Source organism: Tinamus guttatus, unplaced genomic scaffold (genome assembly GCF_059628265.1).
Source record: "Tinamus guttatus ecotype Peru unplaced genomic scaffold, ASM5962826v1 Tinamus_guttatus_pri_ptg000031l, whole genome shotgun sequence".
In the NCBI taxonomy this organism is placed as follows: Eukaryota; Metazoa; Chordata; class Aves; order Tinamiformes; family Tinamidae; genus Tinamus; species Tinamus guttatus.
Genome location: NW_028288565.1, coordinates 1,047,445 through 1,057,347, shown reverse-complemented (window position 1 = coordinate 1,057,347; position 9,903 = coordinate 1,047,445). Strand labels below are relative to the sequence as shown.

At 53.0% G+C, this 9,903-nt stretch overlaps 1 pseudogene; it reads right to left on the bottom strand.

Moving 5' to 3' along the window:
* Positions 1 to 373: 373 nt before the first annotated feature.
* On the bottom strand, positions 374 to 4,542 carry LOC148596109 (adenylate cyclase type 10-like; annotated as a pseudogene).
* Between the last annotated feature and the right edge of the window lie 5,361 nt (positions 4,543 to 9,903).

Below are 9,903 nucleotides of genomic sequence, written 5' to 3'. Positions count from 1 at the left end.
GCAGATGCTGCAAAGGTGAAGACGAACAAGAAAAAAAACTATCTGTTCAAGCCAGGATAACATTCAAATGCAGCAAGCACAACAGGCGGAAAGCACCTGCTACCTGGAGAGGGGCTGCAAGGCCCTGTGTGCCTACAGACACCCACCAGCCTTCTCCATCCCTACGGCATCACTCCTAGTCTCCTAAGAGCAGGAGGCCCATGGGTAGGCAGGCCAAAAGCAGAGCCTTGCCCTGGCTTTCCATGTTCTCAACCCCAGGGACGGAGGCCCAGGCAGGGCCCAGCTTGCTCTCTTTCTGCACAGCTGCTCTGTGCTGACCAAGAGTTGACCCATGGCTCCACGTGCCCCCAAGCAGCCTGCTCAACAAGGACACTCACAGCTCCTCCGAGATGCCCAGATATTGATGGATGGGGCCAGGATCAACAACGCCCTTCATCTTCACCTCGGGCAGCTCCTTGAAGCAGCTATGGGGCAGCTGAGAGGCAGCGTAGGTCGCTGTGTCGCATGACACTACCCCAGGATAGCACTCCATCAGCCGGGCTGCCAAGTTCACCTTCTGGCCGATGACTGCCACAGAGAGAGAGCGCACATCGATGTGCTTAGGAGACCAACCCCCTGCAGCCTCCAGGGCCAACGGCTGCCTGGCCTGCAGCACAGGCAAGCCCCCGACCCCTGGGAGCACAGCCCAAAGGGCAGCAAGGCCCCATTCCCCCCACCACAGTGCCCCCGCTCTGCTCTGCCATCCCCGCTAGACCACAGGCCCGGCCCTAGGCCCGGCCCAGCAGACACGGGCCACAGGCTGCTCCCTGCCGCTCCGCCGCTTCCTTTGGCGCGCGGCTCTGCCTGCACAGAGCCCCCAGGCGCGCGCTTCTCGGGCGGCCGCGTCCTACCTGTGTACTCGTGCCTCCCCGTGGCTGACCACTCCACAGAACACCGTCCCGTTCGTGACCCCAACGGACACCGCCCTGGCACACACAGAGAGGGACAGGGATTCAGCAGGGTCCGGGCACAGCCCTGCCTGCCCACCTCCCTTCACACCTGCCCACCTCCCTTCACGCCTGCCCGCCTCCCTTCACGTCTGCCCACTCACTCAATCTTCGTGAACCTCGAGACGCACGCCTTGGAGATTCGGAGAGCACTTTCCAAGGCGTGGATGCTCTTGCTGGGCACCTTGTCTCCAGGGAGTCCAAACACACACAGCAGCGTGCAGCCCTGCCAAGGATGGAGGCAGCGCACCTTGAGACAAGGGCGACAGCAATCGGTTCTTTCCAAGTGATTCCAGGCTCCGTGGAGCCCAGTGGAGCTTCAGAGCAGCCTCAAGCAAAAGCCTGCTGATCCCAGCACCAAGGCAGAGCTGCTTTGCTTTTGCCCACTGCTCAAGAGGCAGAGCCACTTCCCTTTGCTTCGCTGCCCACACTTTTGTGGGGTGCACGGCTCCCCCACACTCACTTTGTCAAACAGGCAGATTTTGTTGATCTCGCCCTTGTAAGGATAGATGATATCCGATATAATGACGCTGCTGTCCTGGATCCCCTTGCATATGTGCTCTAAGCTGACGTCCCTTGCAAAGTGCAGCTTGACAAAGAGGCAGCTGACCGGACGCAACTCAGATAAGCAGTCCAGCGCCTGTCCGTCATTGATGTGGAGGACAAGAGCAGGAGAGTTTCAGCAGCCGCCTCTGCCTGAGCCCCCGCTGCCTGCAGCAGTGACCAGGGCAGAGCGCACGGCTGGGCAGGAGCAGGTGCTGTCAGAGCAAGGAATAAATCCTCCCCTCTGGGCAAAGCCAGCATCAGCACAAGCAACACAATCCTGCAATGAATCACTAAGCAGAGAAATGACTGCCAGGAACACACCACCTTGCTACAGGTATGGACACAACAGGCCACCCTCAGTGATGCTCTTAGGACTCCAGGGGAAGCTCACTCTTAGCCCACAGGCATGTCCAGAGCCGTAGCACTGGAAAACGCAGAGGGAAATCCACCTCCCACCACCCACCTCTCTCTGCAGGAGCACCGGGCGGGCAGGCTCCTGGCATGGGCCACTCAGTGCCCAATAGCCCCAGGCTCTCTCTAAGCCAGCCTTTTCTTTGCCTGCTTTCTCGAGAACTCCCTCTGCGCAGTGCACAAGCCCTCCTCCCCTCCCAAAATGCATCTCCCAGCAGCTCAGGCTTACCTTCCGCACAACAGTTGCTGGGATGTACTTGTGCAGCTGCTTCCCCAGAACATTATAAGGGGGTAGTGTTACAGCAGGCCTCAGGATGCCTAAGGGAGGAAGAGCCACGTGGTCACGGGTGCCATGGTGCCATAGGCCTGCCTAGGAGGGTGCTGGGAAGCAGGGGCTGGCACGGGAACGCAGGGAAAACAATTCTTCTCCACTGGCATCTCTGTTCCTCTTGCAGGTGCTCAGCCAGAGCAGCCCCCTTCTAGGAGGAGGGAGCAGCCAGCCCCTGGATGAAGCTCTCAGGCATGAGCACTAAGCGCAAGCGAGAGAGGGCACAGGGCATTCCTCGCTGGCCCCTGGAGAAACCCCCCCCTATCTTTCTGGGTGACCTCAGAAGAGCACAGAGTTGGCCCTTACCTGCCAGTTGAGGCACAGAGGAGTTCAGCTGGCCTCGTTTCACTTGGGGCAAGATGTCTTCATATTCACCCTCAGACACCTGGTCCATGCCTGTAGCCTAAAGACACAGAGAACAAAAAGGGCTCAAGAACAGCTCCATGACCCACAGAGGACGAAGGCCAAAGCCTTCCAGGTGCCCCGACCCCCCTCCTCAAACCCAGTAAGCAGAGTCCAGTGCTATCCCTGAGATAGAAGGGCAATAGCTACAGCTCCCCATCTACATCAACACCTGCCACTCCGTCCACCTTCATCTCCTCAGCCTTCTCACACCTTCCAAACTCAGGCCCACATCTAGGGCCTCCAAATTGCTCTAGAGGCCATCCCACCCACCTTCACTGCACATCCATCAAGTCTCCTTGTCCTGATCCTGCTCAGGTCACAGAGCTCCCAGCAGCGGGCTGACAGGATAATGTCACTCACATTGGCATCATGTTGGGCCTGCCAAACGTCATCCACAGCCTGGCCAAGGATCAGGAAGCGCCTCTCCTTTCCATCTCCCACAGTCACATAGGACATGTGCCCTGCGGAGATCCCTGTTGGGGAGAGACAGGCAGAGCTGAGGCACACAGCCTTTGCACCTCCCCAGCCCCCCACAGTTGGACTCTTCCCAGGCTCCATTGGAAACTCCACCATGGCCTCAGCACACTGGCACTTGTGCTCACTCTCTGCATGTTTTGCATGCAGGCAGCTCCTAAATGGCTGCCTGAGAACATACAGGGGCCTCCCACAGCAAAGACCTGCAGCCGCCCGAGCAGGGAGGGATCAGCACCTCTCCCCAACGCTGCAAAGTGCCCTGCGGCTCTGCACAGCCCCACGCACGCCTCTGCGCCCGCTGCAGCCAACCCAGCACTCCCCATACCTATCTTGAGGCGCAGCTTCAGGCCCACATCTGTCTTCCGCACCCTGTACATCTGCTGGATCCGCTGGCTACACCTCAGCACCAAGCTGATGGTGTCGCTCACCTGGGCTTCATTTACTCGCCACAGCACTAGCACTGCATCCCCTAGGGAAAGCAAGGACATAGGGAAGGCTCCCTCCAGGATAGCACTCCATCAGCCGGGCTGCCAAGTTCACCTTCTGGCCGATGACTGCCACAGAGAGAGAGCGCACATCGACGTGCTTAGGAGACCAACCCACTGCAGCCTCCAGGGCCAAGGGCTGCCTGGCCTGCAGCACAGGCAAGCCCCCGACCCCTGGGAGCACAGCCCAAAGGGCAGCAAGGCCCCATTCCCCCCACTACAGTGCCCCCGCTCTGCTCTGCCATCCCCGCTAGACCACAGGCCCAGCCCTTGGCCTGGCCCAGCAGACACGGGCCACAGGCTGCTCCCTGCCGCTGCGCCGCTTGTGATTGGTTACACACAGCTGTCTTTGCGCAATGTGACGCACGGGATTGGTTGTTGCTAGCCCCTCACGCGTTTATTTGATTGGCCTGTACATAAGCCACACCTCCCCAAACTTGCTTTCAGTTTCGTTCCTTGCTGCTTCCTCTTTTCTGCAGCTCATGACCTACAGTAACCCTGTCCCCTTTTTGTTCTTCAGCCAGCCAACCCTTCCCTAAGGCCTTTTCAATCGTATTAGACATACATTTCAACAAGCAAGATACAATTAACACAACATCAACAAAACACAATATCAACACCACCATCCCTGCACTTCGGATTAACAATTGTAACCATCCTGAAATTCCCCATCCACTTAACAAGTTGTCACATTGGTCTCCTGTTCCACAAAGCCAACAACTCTTAACTTGGGTATAACTAACAATCTGCTTTAAGAGCATGACATATTCATTACATCAATATAGCCTCCCTTGCCTGAGGTGTCAGGGAGACACACACTAAGGCTTCCTTTAAGCGATCAAGGAATGACATGTATGACTCCCCACTCACTTGTTTCTCCCATATCAAAGCAAGTTTCTTTTACCATATCCGCTTCCCCTCCGCTCTCAGTCCCCTTTTTAAGCGTCTCAAGATGATCCAGTAAGCCTTTGGCCCAGCCAGGCCGTTCTTCATTCTCAGGTGGAGGGTCCGGCAATGGAGGCGCGGATGGAGCAGGCGCAAGTTGCTCCTCAAACACCAGCATCTTCCAATGCCACGGTGGCCCTGTGCCTGAAGTGCTCGATAGGATAGACAAGACCAACTTCCATGTAGTCGTCAGGTCTCTCACATTTTTATCCTCGCTGGTGATGCGATCCCAAAGCTGCCGCCCCACGTCTTCCCATGTTTCCACATCGAATACTAGGTGGGGCTTGGCTTTGAACCCATTCTCTCTGCACCAGATTGAAAGCTTGCAGAGGGTCTGTTCATCATGCTTAATTCATCTCTTAGAGAGAATATGTTGGAGGAGCTTGGGGCTTTGCAAGTGTCCCTTGTCTCGTGCCCATTTGCATAGCTCATAAAGCTTCTTCATACTCACGCTGGCCTCTCGCTTAGCGAGAATTTGCCCCAGCAAAGTGAGTGCCGCCTCTCGATACATTGTCTTGCCCTTCTCTTTTCCTTTCTCGGCAGTCTTACCACAGTAGGTCTGTGCCTTTTGCGTGCTCTATCTGGGCCGACCTTCTGCCTCTGACTTCCAACCCTTCGTCTGTCTCCTTGACCCATGTCCTCGGGATGCAGATTCAAGGGTTCTCAGTGCTTAGGCAAGCTGCATTAAAGCATAGTTCCAGTGTCTCTGTTCGAGTGCCAGATGTTGGAAGTCAGCTGGAGTCAAGATGTACACTCAATGTGAGTTAAGAATCTTACTCGTTTATTTAACTCAATAACAGCACTTTTATACAGTTTAACCTCGCCCACATGGTGTGCACGCGCCTCAAACAGCTCCCTATTGGCTACAGCCCATGTTCGTGTATACGTATCATTGGCTGGCGTTATGTTTCCGTGCCTTGGATTACAACAGGGCTCCTCCCAATTTGCAGTTGCCTAGGCATCCGGTTTACTTCTTTAGGCAGCCTAATTCCCTCTTGTTACTGGATCAAGGAAAGGTTAGGGGCAAGTCTCCACCTGAAGGCCTGGGTTGTACAGGTCCTCCGGGAGAGCATGGCCCCAGCTGTCTAACCATTCCTCTATAGGTGCCTGGTTGCCAGCTCTCACCTGCAAAGCTTTAACCTCTGGAGGCAAGGAGTGAGTTGTGAGTGGTTGGGACTGCAGCTCTTTTTTGGACTTTCTGTGACTTTTTAGGTGTGCGGTGCCATATGTTGCCTTGGGCAAAAAGGATATGTTTTCCTTGTGGAGGGACATCAGGACATGCTCGTGTCCCTCTCACCTATGAATCCAGAAGTGACTCTTGGGGAGCACTCAGAACGTACAGGCCAACCATGAGCTCCCCCCACCGCACGGCGACCCTCACGCCTGGACCCACCCGGGCCCGCTGCTGCCGCCGCCTCGGATGGTGCCACGGAGGAGCCGGCGCCGAGAGCGGAGGAGCAGGGAGTGAGCGCGGCAGAGGGCGCGGGTGGCTGCAGGAGGGCAGCCCGGAGCGCGCAGAGGGGCCGTGGCGGCCCCAGGGCAGCCCCTCACCCGCCCCCTCTGGCTGTGGTACCCCGGGGCAGGGCTGCCTGTGAGGGAAAGCAAAGCCTTTAAAGGAAGTTTCCACAGGGCTTGAGCCGCTGCAACTAGAAAAGCCCCTGCTCTGCATCCGCCTGGTGCAGAGGGCATCAGCATCACCCAAACTGATGCATTTTTGCTGCGCAAGGAGGGCAGCTCCAGGCAGCCTGAACTGATCCCTGCTGATAGGCAGTCCCTGAGCTGCCTGCAGCGGCAGGAAGTGCTCCAAAGCAGGTCTGAGTACCGTAATTCAGTGTAATTTGCTTCCTGATCACAGCTTGCTTTGGTTAGCTTCATTCCTCGGGGGGGAAAAAAAATAATAAAAAAAAGTAATCATCCTGAAAAGACCTTAGAAACCTTTTAATATAACCAAGGTGACACTTACAGGGAGAGTTTGTATCATTTTAATGGCTTATGTACATCAAAAATAATGTTTGACATGGAGTGTTTTATCTGTAACTGCTTTCCAGTGGGCAATGGGAGTTAGGTGTGACACACGCTCCAGGGAAAAGTGTAGAGTTACCATTGGGGGGGCTTTTAAAGCAAAGCAGTGCTTAGAAATCATGTTTACTTTGTACTTAATTACGTCAGCCATTTGCATAGCCCAAAATGGTTAAAGATTTTTTGTTATTATTATTTTTTAAACAACCTAAGGGCAAAACCTTGGGAATCACCATCTTGCACAGTTCTAAAGGGGGTTACATGTCTGTGCTGTCTACATCCCCGCGCTGTTACCACTCCTAAGTGAAAAATTTCAGGTGGAAAAGCTCGTTGATTTTAATGCATCTTTCAAAATCTGCCACCCCCCTGCATTCTTCCCAGGCAGGGCTCTTCCCAACGGGATGTTCCACACTGCTGGGGTGAGGGAGGGCCCATCGGATACAGACCCAAACTCTGCTCTTCCGGGGAGCCCTGCCCTGGAGCCCTGCTTGTTGTGCAGCCCAGTTTCCACACAGCAGAACTAGAGGGGTTTTAGTTGCTTACATTGGTTGTGTGCTGATAAACAAACCCCTCCTTTAAATGTCGCTCCTCGTTTGAAAGTTTGTCAGGAGTGTTTGAACCTGGGTGCCCTATGGAGGTGCGGAAGTTTTTTCCCTGTCTCTGTATTGAAGCTGAATAGGTTTTCGTGCTTACCTCATCTACAAGAAAAGCTGAGGGGGAAACACTAACTTTGAAAGATTTTTTTTTAATGTGTTGTTTTTCCGAAAGCTGCTTGTAGGTGCAGAAGTGGATCCGCATTTACCAGCTATTAGTTGCCCCTCTACCAGTCAGGAGAATTTTAGAACCAAAGTGCCTCAGTCAGGCAGAAATTCCTTCTCAGCTGACTATACATGATTCAGATAAATATATTTGAATGTCCTTCTTTTCTTAGGAACCTTCATTAAGACAATATCTCAATGAAAATGCTTCATCATCAATGGAAGAAATGATTCCACCTCTTTCGGATACCTCATTGTCCTCAGACATGCTTCCACCCTTTTCCTTTGAGATGGAATTTAACTTTACCAGGTAATATATTCCTATGTTTCCTATGTCTGGTCATTTAATACCTTTACAAAGGAAGTGTAATAGTATATACAGTGAATGGTGCTATGTTTAATCTGCAGCTGAAATGCTACAAAGGAACCGTGATTACATTAACCTTAACGTCAGCACCCTAGAAGTGGGGTGACTTTTCCAGAGAAAGTCATCCACTCCTATAAAAATCCTACCTCTTTTCCGACCTCTCTTGGGATCTCTCCTTCACTTGATTGCTGATTAGTCATGTCACTAAATGGTGCTTTAAAGAGTTTTCAGATGGGTGGGAATTAGAGAATAATCGTAACTATTCCTGTGATAGTCTGAGGGCGTTAAGAAAACTTTCTGTTAGCCACTAGTTGTTTACAGAGCAATAGTCAGGGATTAGTGCCGAGATGACCATGAAGATATTGGCTGACATTCAGCCACTGAAATTCTTCAGCTTTGGATTTGAAGCCAGAACCCCCCTCCAAAAATCTTAGACTATTTAATTGTGAGGAGTAGAAATCATTTGCTTAAGACATAGAGATAATTTATTTAAAGGGAGAGTCTGCCTGGCCATTTTAGTGGATTTTTAGTCTCCTGTGTCCCATGATTAAAATAAATAATTAAAAACTGTTTAACTTGACATTTGGGTGAAATAAAGTCCTTGGGTGAAATAAAGTCCTCGTTTATATGCAGAATTCAAAAAAAAAAAAAAAGGGGGGGGGGCTAGTAATTAGCGCATATAAAGAAGCTGATAGCATTCTTAGCTAGAAGAATCCACTATGATCTCAGTATTTAAGTAGGATACATGGCATTAAACAATATGTACTTAATCTGGTATACCATCTATTTTGTAGTCTATAGTGATTTTAAAGAACCCCGATAATTTAATCTTTTTTAAAAAAAATGTTTCAATATTGGCAGGTGGAAATAGCTACCTGTGGGGTGGCTACAGCAGGCTGGAGACCTTCTTGCCCGGGCACATGCTGCTCGGCAGCAGAAAGGTCCGTGCCCGGCCACGCAGACATGTCCGTGGCAGTGTGGACATTTCTCCACGCGCGCTGCACCAGCCTTGGCACCTGCAGCCAGGATGGGCTGCTGAGTGTGGGGCTGCCACCAGGCTGCAGCCATTTGCACAGCTCCCACCGCCAACAGCAGCCCTTGCCACCCCTCTGGGCTGGCCTCAGAGGCTGCTGGGGGCCTGATATTCTGGACACCAGCTTGAATGTCAAAGTTTCTGAAGAGACAGGTCAAAAAAAAAAAAAAAAAAAGAGTAGGGGTGGATTTTCAACCCTGGCAAAATAATCCAAGAAACTGAAGACCCACCAGCTGACTCTTTCATGCATGAGTTGAGAATGTTATCTACTTCTCTGCAAGAAGAACTTTGAACATCTGTCTGCTGAGCCCTTCACATTGACCCCTTGGGTACAATGAGGCCTCCTCCCTATGACACTGATGTACTGAGAAGCACTGGCTGTAAAAGGGCCCTGGAGGCCTGATGCCTCCTGGATGGGGTGACACGATCTCCTTTAGGCATGGCCACGTAAGGATTCCTGCTTGAATTCTGGCTGATCAGTCATGCCCTGTGGGGTGGGGAGAGACCACAGTGTAGCCTTGGAGAAGAAGGGCCTTGTAGGAGAGAAATCACAAGGTGCCAAAGCCTCATCTGAAAGGTGTCAAATCTCTGGGCAAATACTGCAAAGGAGGGACTCCAACATCTTCCTGCTGGTACATTTGGCTTCTGCAGGCAGTGGCAGTGAAGAGTTTCCTCCATGGAGCACTGGAGCCTCCAGTGCCCGGACAGAGCTCTAGGCTGTGATGCACAAGTGCCTGCAAATTCTGGGCAAGTTCTGTGGTGCCGAGCCACAGGCACTCACAGCCCTTGGTGTGCAAAGGAGAGCCCAGCGGCTCCTGCTCTCGCAGTGCAGGAGGGGAGGCTACAGGGGAGAGCAAGGGGCACAGCCTTGCCTCCTGCTGCAGGAAAGTTTCTCAGCATGGGAGCTGGCTTGGCTGCTGTAGCCAGAGCACCGCAGCAGCCTGCTCCCTCCTGGGCTTGGCCGCAGCAAGGGAAGCCGTCGCTGCTGAGGGGTCAGCACTGGGGCCTGCCCTCAGGAGCCCTTTCTCATACCTTCTCCAGGCAGAACCTTGTCGAGACCACAGTGCTCTTCTCCATCACTGACATTTTGACATTAGGGACTTATAGGAGGTGTGAAGGTGGGGGGTAGCCTCAGCTGCAGTGACT